At 29.8% G+C, this 17,686-nt stretch overlaps 1 non-coding gene across 1 annotated transcript; it reads left to right on the plus strand.

The window, feature by feature from the left end:
* Positions 1 to 8,774: 8,774 nt before the first annotated feature.
* On the plus strand, positions 8,775 to 8,856 carry TRNAS-GCU (transfer RNA serine (anticodon GCU)). Its single transcript has one exon. It is a non-coding gene; the product is annotated as a tRNA-Ser (tRNA).
* Positions 8,857 to 17,686: the final 8,830 nt, after the last annotated feature.

The following is a 17,686-nucleotide window of genomic DNA, read 5'->3' on the forward strand; positions in this document are numbered from 1 at the left end:
TCGGGACACTAGTGGATAGTATTCTAGAGTCGTAGGTTATGGTTGCGGGACCAGGAATAGGGGCGTTAATGTTCAGTGAAGCATACGTGTGGCTAACTGACTTAACAGATGGCATCATAAGTTTACATAAAGCCGAATACATGAACTTGCAGCATGTAATAATAACAACTAATATTACAAATATGCAAACGATAATTATCAGTCCCAAAACAATTCTCTTTCCCTCATTCTGTCATGGGTCCATAACCTAACAACTACTATATTGTTTTTGATATTTTTGATATACTTTGTCGTACTGAACTAGTGGTGCAGGTTTTGGGGGTCAGAAGAAAATAAAAATATATATATGGCCACAGGAGTTCTTGTTTGTAGAGAGATATATATCGGTGTGGCTGGTATAATATCTTTTCTGTTTACCAGGTTGACTATTACTACAAAACCTATTACCAATTTCTAAATTACTATTCACACTGCTCTTCTGTAACTACTAGCACATTATGGCGGCTAAAATTTGTGAAAATTGGTGGGGGCTAATTTCTACCGGGAGCGATTGCACAAATATCCATCTTGCACGCATCTTTCATACTACATTTATTCAGAATGGCAAAACAGCAAAATGACTGCTATGGTAAAAAATGGCTGACTTATGATCCTTTCCTTGTGGCTGACACACGCCTCTGGGTGACCTCCCACTTTCCTCATAGCCTCATATCCAATCTTCTTAGTCCCCTCTTATTCTTTAGAGACAGTCTATTTAAAGAACAGTTCACCATTGCATAGTCCTGCTGGACCAGGAGATTGTCCAATTGTGCCTTGTCATTCTTTTTCGGCCATTATATCGGCACAGTTGATTTATTCTCGGTCTCTTCTTCTGGGGGACTGCTGACATCACCGAAAAGAGGCATAGCGTTGGTGGGGTGCAACGCACTTCTTGATCAAAGTTTACTGCATATGACACATACATAGAGAGTGATGAGTAGGACAGACACACACACAAAAGCATCCACTAGCTTCGCTTCCAGAGAACTAATCCAACCACCAAGTCCCAACAAATCCCATCCGTCATCTCTAACTTTAAACACTGGACTATTTTCCCCAAATAACATGACCTGTTCTAGTTGTAGGGTAATATTCTATCTGTCCTCCTATCACAGAGTCAATAACTTCCCTAGGGCAAACTCGTATTTCTACACCCTTCGTAACCAATTTCTTATAGATGGTTCTACAAATGTCTTATATCATATTGTCTTTTTCTCAAGGGGTTAAATATAACACTCATTTTTCCTGGGGTGCAACCTATTGAATATAGATAGTACATTGGGTTACATTATATATAAAATATGGGCTTTGTTTACTAGGATTCCATTGTGTGACAAAAGGTGTGCATATATGCTATACACAAATCAATAAAAACAAAATAACAATTACTAAACAAAATATACCTGTTCCTACCCTATCGTCTTTGTGTGCACACTATTTACACAAACCTAATAGACTATACATTTATAATTAAAATAACAAAACCAGTAAAGAAAAAAGATTATTAAAAAGTTCAAAGTTCATATGTTGAGGCCTGGAATTTTGGCTGTGTCTCTAGGCTTTTCCACTTTGGATACGGTGTAGATTGGAGCAACTGTGGGTGGTGCTGGGATAAGTTTCATATGCGTAACGTGGATCCAAAAAGAGACCTCTGCCATTTTATTTGCTGTAATGGTGATGAGTAGTACTTTTAATAGTAGTAGTAGCGCCTCTTCATCTGGGATGAAGAACGTTCTTGCGTAGGAAATGCTTGACCATTAACCCGTCTATCGTAGGTGCACTTTCAACTTTGACATGTGCCTAGAGAGACTCAAAAATATATTAGTTGCATACAATACTTACTAATTGTTTTACTAAACAGTCACTGTGGTCTTGACTTTGCTACAATTCATTAAAATTGGTGCCTCAGCTATTGCCAAACCAAAAGAAAAAATGACTAAAATAATTCTGTATAGAACTCCAAACTAATCACTTGTAATATAATTTCTTTGAAAAGTGCCGAGCACACTGCCAACCTTAAAAGGCACTCAGCATTATTCTTAAAAATAAAATAATAATAATTTCAGATTTCGTTCATCCCGGGCACTAAACCATCTAACTTCTGGGCATAGACAGCTATATGATAAACAGCAATAATACCCCTCCTTTGTTCACATAATTTTTTATATGTGAACAATATTACAGAAAGGATAACAGCATTCAAAAGTAACTAACTATTGTTGCTCGATCTGTAGCTAAACTAACTTGAATCCTTTGGGTATAAAATTTGCATTAAAAACACTGAAAACACTACTGAATATAAATATAATCAGCTATTGTCTTCTGACAGAAACATCCTGTAATATAAGAAATTATAGACACAGATTTAAAAACTTTTTTTTTTTTTTTTTCCGATTGGAACAAGCTTGAAATAACTTTCTGGGCATCCTGCCAAAACCTTGGAACAAAACAGATAAGAAAAAAAAACTGTTAATTACATTGCAATATAATTTGGGACATCTTAAAAATGCAGCTCCTCACACGGCCTGATTACAGAATAAAATGTGACACATAAAAGACACAAAAATAATACAACAAAAATTACCAAGACAAGGCAATGCAAAATTGTTTGATCCTGCCCGCAAACTATATTAATAAAACAGTTAAACCTAATTTGTAGCTACAGAGCTTCGGTTAACTTTCATGTCTCAAATGTATCTCCGCACATTTTTTCAACTGGAGAAGGGGGGCTGTCTGGGCTGCTATTCTGATTCTCTCTCTCCCTCGCTCTCTCTTGACATGGAAATAGAGAAGTTGGAAAAGGATGTCTTTCTGGTTTTAAGAAATCATCGTCTGGCCAGAACGAATAAATCCTCAAAATATACCAGTGACCGGGCTGAAGTATAATTTTTTTTTCTTTTTTTTCTCACATTTGCCCATTATTTGTCCTTCTCTCAATAACCAGTCAAACTCTCCCTTTCCCATTATTGATTAGTTTGCGTTATAGTGGGGATGTTTCTCACCTTTAAAATTTAAACTTAACATGAGCAATAAATTATGTTCTTATTTCAGAAACATTTGCAAGTACCTAGATAAAATTGTATATATACAATAAACCGACATTCATATTATTCAATGCACATAAAACTTTCACATAGTTAGGATTCACTCAGATTATACAAGCACACAGGGATTACTCAATCAACCTTTTTACCATATTTATAAAATTTAATAAAACATTCTGGGAAAAAACTAATTTTCCTACCTTAAATTTACACACTAAACATATTTTCCACTAAGATTTACAATACTTGAGATTCTCAATACCGGCGGGAAAGACCCGTCTGAATTTAGACAAAAATATTCTACTAAAAAAATTCTCTGGTTCCCTTCTTAGGGGCTGGTTTGCAATTACTGGCAAAATATCTTGTCTCTTTACAATTATAGCACTTCCTGTCCTTTCTTTTCCCTTGCTTTCTTAGCTTCCCTGCTCTTTTTTTTCATTCTCTACCACAGTAGCAATGTCTGACAATCTTTTATGCTTCCAACCAATACACTTCCTCTACTCTCGACCCAATTTCTGCATGTAAACCTTTAAAAAAAAAAAAAACTGCCACTATTAATGGTCTTGTGCTCATCTCTACTTCCTCAATTCTTCCATATGCCTATATTATCTCCAATAATCATTCGGCAAATATACTTGCTGTTTCCTCTTTATTCACTTACGTTATGTTAAATATAAATACAGCAGTTATAACACATTTTTTTTTTTTCCTTCCTCTTTTTTTTTTTTTTTTTAGCGTTGTTTGACAGACCTGCATATGCCTGTGCCACAGTGTCAGTATCTGATTCTGATTCATCCTGTGACTTTTCCCTGTCCCGTGAACGGTCCCTGACAGGGGTTCAATCCTGCCTAGAGTCCGTCTCTTCCCCATCCGTACCGATCTGCCTGGCAGGCATATCAATAGGGAGTGGTCTAGGGAGCCTATTGCTTCGGGTTCCCCATGAAGCCATAAGAACTTCTTTATCGGAGACAGCCTCAGAGCCTGTGACCGAGGAAAGGTTAAGGGCTCAGGGTTTTTTTTTTTTAGAACAGGGACACTGGGGTAAATTGGGGCTACCTATGGAAATGGTAATTGTCCCGATGCCATAGGGGCAGGGGGCAAATATGCATTTTGAGAGTTATATAAAAAAAAATATTCAGTTGGCAGCACTTAAAAGATGCAATTTTGACACGGGCTGCAGCACATTCCTTATCAGTTTTAACACATTTCTTGTTGTTATTATTAATCTTGTACTTTATTTTTATTTATTTTTTGTCAGGCTTACTTCCAGACAATATTTTACTTTATTACCCATAATTAGCTTATAAAGAAAACTTATCTTAATGCAATATAACCTTATCTAAATATACTGATATAGGGTCCCAAAAGACAGTCCAGTATACAGACAGAACTTTATAATTTAACCCCTTGTTTTACAGCGGGGACTTAAACATCTGCTTAGTAGACAGGATTCTATACCTGCTACTTGTTTAGAATTCCCATGGGCACGTTTACTGTTAGACTCTCCCATCTTACACACAATACAAGTTCTTGAAAATAAAATGGCGTACTAAAATGTCTTAGATATTCATGCAATAAAGCAGAGCACAGTAAAAATTTACGGCGTCCTTATGCACTTTAAAGAGATATCTTATAGATGTTAAAATACATGCACAGATACAATAAAATACACCAATATTTCCCAGAAAAATGGGTATACGTTTCCACAGTCGCTGTAAGAGTATTTCCTGATATTCACACGATATCTATTAGCAGGGACTCACCCTGGCACTATACTCAGTCAGGATTCACTCTTTATATCCTTGACTCAGCCCGGATTCACCCTTTATATCCTTGGCTGTGGTTAAACTATTAACCATATAGTCTAATTCGTCCAGTACGGAGGTAATATATAATAGGGTTCGAAATAAGGGACACCGGGAGGATAATATACAGATAAAATTGATATCTTGTACCTTACCCAGCCGTCGAGCCTTATCCCACTTTCTGACACCAAATCTTAATAATTAATCCTCGACTCAGCATATGTCGGGATCATCTCCAGTACATCGGATCGAACACCTTCGAAGGATTTCCCACTGTTACAGCCCTGGAAAAGTACGAGCAGCTCGGAGGAGAAATAATTGAGTCTGACACCAGTGTGCGTCAAAAATCTCTCCTGTTTATTAGGCGATTTCAGTCAGGTTATATAGCCAAGCGAAAACAAAGATGATTACATGCCAATTTCTATTTCCCTTATTTTGTGCTTATGTTAGACATAACAAGATATTAAATCATTTATATGGAAACTCCCGTACATCACATGATTCAAGATTAAATAGCTGAGACCGTACATAAGTTCCCGTTTGTGCCTTATTTGGTCAATACTTCCTATTTCAACACAGAAGCTCAGCCAACATTAGATACAGAAAAAGGGTAGTTGGAAAAATGTTAGTTAAATCGTGTGACTAAGCATAATGGCAGTGTTAGTATAAAAATGATTATACAGCAGACAAAATGGAGTCACCCCTGAAATATATATATTATCAGACATATATCATATCATGACATTTATCATATCATGACATATATCATATCATGACATATCAAATATCATATCATGACATATATCATATCATGACAAATCATATCATGACAAATCATATCATGACATATCATATCATTACATATATCATATCATGACATATATCATATCATGACATACAGTATTAGTACAAATCATATCATGACATATCATGACATATCATATCATGACATGATTTTTTGCATTCTTTTTATAATTATATTTGAATTTTTTTATCGTTACATTAATTTTCGCATTATTTTTATTTTCTTTTTTGCATTGTTTTTAAAAAAAACCTTTTTTATTTTTTTCTATAGATGAGGTGGCAGAGAGGTTAAGGCGATGGACTGCTAATCCATTGTGCTCTGCATGCATGGGTTCAAATCCCATTCTCATTGTTGGTTTTCTCTTTGTTCATTCTATTTGTCATTCATTTTGCATTATTTTATTAAATATTTTGATATGTCATATCATGACATATCATGACAAATCATATTATATCATGACATATCATGACAAATCATATTATATCTTGACATATTATCATGACATATCAAATATCATATCATATCATGACATATATCATATCATGACATATCATATCATGACATATATCATATCATAACATATCATATCATGACATATCATGACATATCATATCATGACATATCATGACATATATCATGACATGATTTTTTGCATTATTTTTATCATTATATTTGCATTTTTATATCATTACATTATTTTTGCCTTTTTTTCTTTTTTGCATTGTTTTAAGGCGATGGACTGCTAATCCATTGTGCTCTGCATGCATGGGTTCAAATCCCATTCTCATCATTGGTATTCTCTTTGTTCATTCTATATGTCATTCATTTTGCATTATTTTGCTTAATATTTTGATATGTCATATCATAACATATCATGACAAATCATATCATGACATATCATATCATGACATATATCATATCATGACATATATCATATCATGACATACAGTATTAGTACAAATCATATCATGACATATCATGACATATCATATCATGACATGATTTTTTGCATTATTTTTATCATTATATTTGCATTTTTATATCGTTACATTATTTTTGCATTTTATTCTTTTTTGCATTGTTTTTAAAAAAAATCCTTTTTTATTTCTTTTCTATAGGTGAGGTGGCTGAGAGGTTAAGGTGATGAACTGCTAATCCATTGTGTTCTGCATGCATGGGTTCAAATCCTATTCTCATAGTTGGTTTTCTATTTGTTCATTCTATTTGTCATTCATTTTGCATTATTTTGTTAAATATTTTGATATGTCATATCATGACATATCATGACAAATTATATTATATCATGGCATATCATGACAAATCATATTATATCATTACATAATATCATGACATATCAAATATCATATCATATCAAGACATATATCATATCATGACATATCATATCATGACATATATATCATATCATGACATATCATATTATGACATATCATGACATATCATATCATGACATGATTTTTTGCATTATTTTTATCATTATATTTGCATTTTTATATCGTTACATTATTTTTGCATTTTTTTCTTTTTTGCATTGTTTTTTAAAAAAATCATTTTTTATTGTTTTCTATAGATGAGGTGGCCGAGAGGTTAAGGTGATGGACTGCTAATCCATTGGGCTCTACATGCATGGGTTCATATCCCATTCTCAAAGTTGGTATTCTCTTTGTTCATTCTATTTGTCATTCATTTTGCATTATTTTGTTAAATATTTTTATATGCCATATCATGACATATCATGACAAATCATATTATATCATGACATAATATCATGACATATCAAATATTATCATATCATGACATATATCATATCATGACATTTATCATATCATAACATATATCATATCATGACATATCAAATATCATATCATATCATGACATATATCATATCATGACATATGATATCATGACATTATCATGACATATAGCATATCATGACATATCATGACAAATCATATCATGACAAATCATATCATGACATATCATATCATGACATATATCATATCATGACATATATCATATCATGACATATATCATATCATGACATATCATGACATATCATGACAAATCATATCATGACATATCATGACATATCATATCATGACATGATTTTTTGCATTATTTTTATCATTATATTTGCATTTTTATATCGTTACATTATTTTTGCATTTTTTTCTTTTTTGCATTGTTTTTTAAATAAATCATTTTTTATTTTTTTCCTAGAGATGAGGTGGCCGAGAGGTTAAGGTGATGGACTGGTAATCCATTGTGCTCTACATGCATGGGTTCATATCCCATTCTCAAAGTTGGTATTCTCTTTGTTCATTCTATTTGTCATTCATTTTGCATTATTTTGTTAAATATTTTTATATGCCATATCATGACATATCATGGCAAATCATATTATATCATGACATAATATCATGACATATCAAATATTATCATATCATGACATATATCATATCATGACATATATCATATCATGACATATATCATATCATGACATATACAGCAGCGGCAGCTCTTATTCGAGCAAATGCCGCTGGCTGAATGAGGCTGGGAAGCGGGTAGCCGTGGCGCGTGGCGGCGCACTGTGACGTCACGGTCACAAGCGCGCCCGGCTTCCCCATCTTCCCCGGCTTCCCCAGGCTTCCCCGACACCCCTGGAGTTCAAATCTAGGTAAGCGGGGGTGCGGGGAAGCAGAGGGGCAGAGTAGAAGCCGGGTTCGGGGTGTCTTTGGGGGGGTAATTGCGCGCGATGTGGAGGGGGGTGCGTGGGGGAAACGCGGCGGCGCGCGTTTCTGACTGGCGGCAGCTGGGGTAGATCCCGGCATGCCGCCGGCATTTACTCGAATAAAAGATGTCGCTACTGTATCATATCATGACATGCAGTATTTGTACAAATCATATCATGACATATCACTACATATCATATCATGACATGATTTTTTGCATTCTTTTTATAATTATATTTGAATTTTTTTATCGTTACATTAATTTTCGCATTATTTTTATCTTCTTTTTTTGCATTGTTTTTAAAAAAATCATTTTTTATTTTTATCTATAGATGAGGTGGCCGAGAGGTTAAGGCGGTGGACTGCTAATCCATTGTGCTCTGCACGCATGGGTTCAAATCCCATTCTCATCGTTGGTTTTCTCTTTGTTCATTCTGTTTGTCATTCATTTGCATTATTTTGTTGAATATTTTGATATGTCATATCATGACATATCATGACAAATCATATTATATCATGACATATAATCACATATCGTTAGATATCATGACATAATATCATGACATATCAAATATCATATCATATCATGACATATATCATATCATGACATATCATATCATGACATATATCATATCATGACATATCATATCATGACATATCATGACAAATCATATCATGACATATCATGACATATATCATGACATGATTTTTTGCATTATTTTTATCATTATATTTGCATTTTTATATCATTACATTATTTTTGCCTTTTTTTTTCTTTTTTGCATTGTTTTAAAAAAAAAATCCCTTTTTATTTTTTTCTATAGATGAGGTGGCCGAGATGTTAAGGTGATGGACTGCTAATCCATTGTGCTCTGCATGCATGGGTTCAAATCCCATTTTCATCATTGGTATTCTCTTTGTTCATTCTATTTGTAATTCATTTTGCATTATTTTGTTAAATATTTTGATATGTCATATTATGACATATCATGACAAATCATATTATATCATGACATATAATCACATATCGTGACATATCATGATAATATAATGATATATAAAATATTATCATATCATGACATTTATCATATCATAACATAACATATATCATATCATGACATATCAAATATCATATCATATTATGACATATATCATATCATGACATATCATATCATGATATATTATATCATGACATATATCATATTATGACATATATCATATCATGACATACAGTATTAGTACAAATCATATCATGACATATCATATCTTGACAAATCATATCATGACATATCATATCATGACATATATCATATGACATATATCATATCATGACATACAGTATTAGTACAAATCATATCATGACATATCATGACATATCATATTATATCATGACATATAATCACATATCGTTACATATCATGACATAATATAATGACATATCAAATATCATATCTTATCATGACATATATCATATCATGACATATCATATCATGACATATCATGACAAATCATATCATGACATATCATGACAAATCATATTATATCATGACATAATATCATGACATATAAAATATCATATCATATCATGACATATATCATATCATGATATATATCATATCATGACATATATCATATCATGACATATCATATAATGACATATATATCATATCATGACATATCATATTATGACATATCATGACATATCATATCATGACATATCATGACATATAATATCATGACATGATTTTTTGCATTATTTTTATAATTATATTTGCATTTTTATATCGTTACATAATTTTCGCATTTTTTTTCTTTTTTGCATTGTTTTTAAAAAAATTCTTTTTTATTTTTTTTCTATAGATAAGGTGGCCGATAGGTTAAGGCGATGGATTGCTAATCCATTGTGCTCTGCATGCATGGGTTCATATCCCATTCTCATTGTTGGTATTCACTTTGTTCATTCTATTTGTCATTCATTTTGCATTATTTTGTTAAATATTTTTATATGTCATATCATGACATATCATGACAAATCATATTATATCATGACATATAATTATATATCGTGACATATAATGACATAATATCATGATATATCAAATATTATCATATCATGACATATATCATATCATGACTTTTATCATATCATCACATATATAATATCTTGACATTTCATATCATGACATGACATTTCATATCATGACATGACATTTCATATCATGACATATTATATCATGACATATATCATATCATGACATATATCATTTCATGACATATCATAACAAATCATATCATGACAAATCATATCATGACAAATCATATCATGACATATATCATATCATGACATACAGTATTTTGTACAAATCATATCATGACATATCAAATATAATATCATATCATGACATATATCATATCATGACATATCATATCATGACATATATCATATCATGACATACCATGACATATCATGACATATCATGACAAATCATATCATGACTTATCATGACATATCATATCATGACATGATTTTTTGCATTATTTTTTTCATTATATTTGCATTTTTATATCGTTACATTATTTTTGCATTTTTTTCTTTTTTGCATTGTTTTTTAAAAAAATCCTTTTTTATTTTTTTCTATAGATGAGGTGGCCGAGAGGTTAAGGTGATGGACTGCTAATCCATTGTGCTCTACATGCATGGGTTCATATCCCATTCTCTAAGTTGGTATTCTCTTTGTTCATTCTATTTGTCATTAATTTTGCATTATTTTGTTAAATATTTTTATATGCCATATCATGACATATCATGACAAATCATATTATATCATGACATAATATCATGACATATCAAATATTATCATATCATGACATATATCATATCATGATATTTATCATATCATAACATATATCATATCATGACATATCAAATATCATATCATATCATGACATATATCATATCATGACATATGATATCATGACATTATCATGACATATAGTATATCATGACATATCATGACAAATCATATCATGACAAATCATATCATGACATATCATATCATGACATATATCATATCATAACATATATCATATCATGACAAATATCATATCATGACATATATCATACCATGACATATATCATATCATGACATATATCATATCATGACATACAGTATTTGTACAAATCATATCATGACATATCATGACATATCATATCATGACATGATTTTTTGCATTCTTTTTATAATTATATTTGAATTTTTTTATCGTTACATTAATTTTCGCATTATTTTAATTTTATTTTTTGCATTGTTTTTAAAAAAATCCTTTTTTATTCTTTTCTATAGATGAGGTGGCCGAGAGGTTAAGGCGATGGACTGCTAATCCATTGTGCTCTGCACGCATGGGTTCAAATCCCATTCTCAACGTTGGTTTTCTCTTTGTTCATTCTATTTGTCATTCATTTTGCATTATTTTATTAAATATTTTGATATGTCATATCATGACATATCATGACAAATCATATTATATCATGACATATAATCACATATCGTTAGATATCATGACATAATATCATGACATATCAAATATCATATCATATCATGACATATATCATACCATGACATATCATATCATGACATATATCATATCATGACATATCATATCATGACATATAATGACAAATCATATCATGACATATCATGACATATATCATGACATGGTTTTTTGAATTATTTTTATCATTATATTTGCATTTTTATATCATTACATTATTTTTGCCTTTTTTTTTTTTTTGCATTGTTTTTAAAAAAATCCTTTTTTATTTTTTTGTATAGACAAGGTGGCCGAGATGTTAAGGCGATGGACTGCTAATCCAATGTGCTCTGCATGCATGGGTTCAAATCCCATTTTCATCATTGGTATTCTCTTTGTTCATTCTATTTGTAATTCATTTTGCATTATTTTGTTAAATATTTTGATATGTCATATCATGACATATCATGACAAATCATATTATATCATGACATATAATCACATATCGTGACATAGCATGATAATATCATGACATAAAATATTATCATATCATGACATTTATCATAACATAACATATATCATATCATGACATATCAAATATCATATCATATCATGACATATATCATATCATGACATATCATATCATGATATATTATATCATGACATATATCATATTATGACATATATCATATCATGACATACAGTATTAGTACAAATCATATCATGACATATCATGACATATCTTGACAAATCATATCATGACATATCATATCATGACATATATCATATGACATATATCATATCATGACATACAGTATTAGTACAAATCACATCATGACATATCATGACATATCATATTATATCATGACATATAATCACATATCGTTACATATCATGACATAATATAATGACATATCAAATATCATATCTTATCATGACATATATCATATCATGACATATCATATCATGACATATCATGACATATCATGACATATCATAACAAATCATATTATATCATGACATAATATCATGACATATAAAATATCATATCATGACATATATCATATCATGACATATATCATATCATGACATATATCATATCATGACATATCATATCATGACACATCATGACATATTATATCATGACATATCATGACATATCATATCATGACATGATTTTTTGCATTCTTTTTATAATTATATTTGCATTTTTATATCGTTACATAATTTTCGCATATTTTTTTTCTTTTTTGCATTGTTTTAAAAAAAATCCATTTTTATTTTTTTCTATAGATGAGGTGGCCGATAAGTTAAGGCGATGGACTGCTAATCCATTGTGCTCTGCACGCATGGGTTCAAACCCCATTCTGATCGTTGGTTTTCTCTTTGTTCATTCTATTTGTCATTCATTTTGCATTATTTTATTAAATATTTTGATATGTCATATCATGACATATCATGACAAATCGTATTATAGCATGACATATAATCACATATCGTGACATATCATGACATAATATCATGACATATCAAATATTATCATATCATGACATATATCATATCATGACATTTATCCTATCATAACATATACCTTATCATGACATATCATATCATGACATATCATGACATATCATGACAAATCATATCATGACATATCATGACATATCATATCATGACATGATTTTTTGCATTATTTTTATCATTATATTTGCATTTTTATATCGTTACATTATTTTTGCATTTTTTTCTTTTTTGCATTGTTTTTAAAAAAATCCATTTTTAATTTTTTTCTATAGATGAGGTGGCCGAGAGGTTAAGGCGATGGACTGCTAATCCATTGTGCTCTGCACGCATGGGTTCAAATCCCATTCTCATCGTTGGTTTTCTCTTTTTTCATTCTATTTGTCATTCATTTTGCATTATTTTTTTAAATATTTTAATATGTCATATCATGACATATCATGACAAATCATATTATATCATGACATATCATGACAAATCATATTATATCATAACATAATATCATGACATATAAAATATCATATCATATCATGACATATATCATATCATGACATATATCATATCATGACATATATCATATCATGACATATATCATATCATGACATATATCATATCATGACATATATCATATCATGACATATCATATCATTACATATATCATATCATGACATATCATATCATGACATATCATGACAAATTATATCATGACATATCATGACATATCATATCATGACATGATTTTTTGCATTTTTTTTATAATTATATTTGCATTTTTATATCGTTACATAATTTTCGCATTTTTTTTCTTTTTTCTATTGTTTTTGAAAAAATCCTTTTTTTTTCTATAGATGAGGTGGCTGATAGGTTAAGGCGATGGACTGCTAATCCATTGTGCTCTGCATGCATGGGTTCATATTTCATTCTCATCGTTGGTATTCGCTTTGTTAATTCTATTTGTCATTCATTTTGCATTATTTTGTTAAATATTTTTATATGTCATATCATGACATATCATGACAAATCATATTATATCATGACATTTAATCACATATCGTGACATATCATGACATAATATCATGACATATCAAATATTATCATATCATGACATATATCGTATCATGACATTTATCATATCATAACATATATCTTATCATGACATATCATATCATGACATATCATGACATATCATGACAAATCATATCATGACATATAATGACACATCATATCATGACATGATTTTTTGCATTATTTTTATCATTTTATTTGCATTTTTATATCGTTACATTATTTTTGCATTTTTTTTTCTTTTTTGCATTGTTTTAAAAAAAATCCTTTTTTATTTTTTTCTATAGATGAGGTGGCCGAGAGGTTAAGGCAATGGACTGCTAATCCATTGTGCTCTGCATGCATTGGTTGAAATCCCATTCTCATCGTTGGTTTTCTCTTTGTTCATTCTATTTGTCATTCATTTTGCATTATTTTTTTTAAATATTTTAATATGTCATATCATGACATATCATGACAAATCATATTATATCATGACATATCATGACAAATCATATTATATCATAACATAATATCATGACATATAAAATATCATATCATATCATGACATATATCATATCATGACATATATATTATCATGACATATAGCATATCATGACATATATCATATCATGACATATCATATCATGACATATCATATCATGACATGATTTTTTGCATTATTTTTATAATTATATTTGCATTTTTATATCGTTACATAATTTTCGCATTTTTTTTCTTTTTTGCATTGTTTTTAAAAAAATCCTTTTTTATTTTTTTTCTATAGATGTGGTGGCCGATAGGTTAAGGCGATGGACTGCTAATCTATTGTGCTCTGCATGCATGGGTTCATATCCCATTCTCATCGTTGGTATTCGCTTTGTTCATTCTATTTGTCATTCATTTTGCATTATTTTGTTAAATATTTTGATATGTCATATCATGACATATCATGACAAATCATATTATATCATGACATATAATCACATATCGTGACATATCATGACATAATATCATGACATATCAAATATTATCATATCATGGCATATATCATATCATGACTTTTATCATATCATCACATATATAATATCATGACATTTCATATCATGACATATTATATCATGACATATATCATATCATGACATATATCATTTCATGACATATCATAACAAATTATATCATGACAAATCATATCATGACAAATCATATCATGACATATATCATGACATATATCATATCATGACTTTTATCATATCATGACATACAGTATTTGTACAAATCATATCATATCATGACATGATTTTTTGCATTCTTTTTATAATTATATTTGAATTTTTTTATCGTTACATTAATTTTCGCATTATTTTTATCTTCTTTTTTTGCATTGTTTTTAAAAAAATCCTTTTTTATTTTTTTCTATAGATGAGGTGGCCGAGAGGTTAAGGCGATGGACTGCTAATCCATTGTGCTCTGCATGCATTGGTTCAAATCCCATTCTCATCGCTGGTTTTCTCTTTATTCGTTCTATTTGTCATTCATTTTGCATTATTTTTTTAAATATTTTAATGTCATATCATGACATATCATGACAAATCATATTATATCATGACATATCATGACAAATCATATTATATCATAACATAATATCATGACATATAAAATATCATATCATATCATGACATATATCATATCATGACATATATCATATCATGACATATCATATCATGACATATATCATATCATGACATATCATATCATGACATATCATGACAAATTATATCATGACATATCATGACATATCATATCATGACATGATTTTTTGCATTATTTTTATAATTATATTTGCATTTTTATATCGTTACATAATTTTCGCATTTTTTTTCTTTTTTGCATTGTTTTAAAAAAAAATCCTTTTTTATTTTTTTTCTATAGATGTGGTGGCCGATAGGTTAAGGCGATGGACTGCTAATCCATTGTGCTCTGCATGCATGGGTTCATATCCCATTCTCATCGTTGGTATTCGCTTTGTTCATTCTATTTGTCATTCATTTTGCATTATTTTGTTAAATATTTTGATATGTCATATCATGACATATCATGACAAATCATATTATATCATGACATATAATCACATATCGTGACATATCATGACATAATATCATGACATATCAAATATTATCATATCATGGCATATATCATATCATGACTTTTATCATATCATCACATATATAATATCATGACATTTCATATCATGACATATTATATCATGACATATATCATATCATGACATATATCATTTCATGACATATCATAACAAATTATATCATGACAAATCTTATAATGACAAATCATATCATGACATATATCATATCATGACATATATCATATCATGACATACAGTATTTGTACAAATCATATCATATCATGACATGATTTTTTGCATTCTTTTTATAATTATATTTGAATTTTTTTATCGTTACATTAATTTTCGCATTATTTTTATCTTCTTTTTTTGCATTGTTTTTAAAAAAAATCCTTTTTTATTTTTTTCTATAGATGAGGTGGCCGAGAGGTTAAGGCGATGGACTGCTAATCCATTGTGCTCTGCACGCATGGGTTCAAATCCCATTCTCATCGTTGGTTTTCTCTTTGTTCATTCTATTTGTCATTCATTTTGCATTATTTTATTAAATATTTTGATATGTCATATCATGACATACCATGACAAATCATTTTATATCATGACATATCATGACAAATCATATTATATCATGACATAATATCTTGACATATCAAATATCATATCATATCATGACATATATTATATCATTACATATCATATCATGACATATATAATATCATGACATATCATGTCATGACATATCATATCATGACATGATTTTTTGCATTATTTTTATCATTATATTTGAATTTTTAGATCGTTACATTATTTTTGCATTTTTTTCTTTTTTGCATTGTTTTTAAAAAAATCCTTTTTTATTTTTTTCTATTTGTCATTCATTTTGCATTATTTTGTTAAATATTTTGATATGTCATATCATGACATATCATGACATATCATGACAAATCATATTATATCATGACATATAATCACATATCGTTACATATCATGACATTATATCATGA

The sequence above is a fragment of the Ascaphus truei genome, unplaced genomic scaffold (assembly GCF_040206685.1).
Source record: "Ascaphus truei isolate aAscTru1 unplaced genomic scaffold, aAscTru1.hap1 HAP1_SCAFFOLD_666, whole genome shotgun sequence".
Classification (NCBI taxonomy): Eukaryota; Metazoa; Chordata; class Amphibia; order Anura; family Ascaphidae; genus Ascaphus; species Ascaphus truei.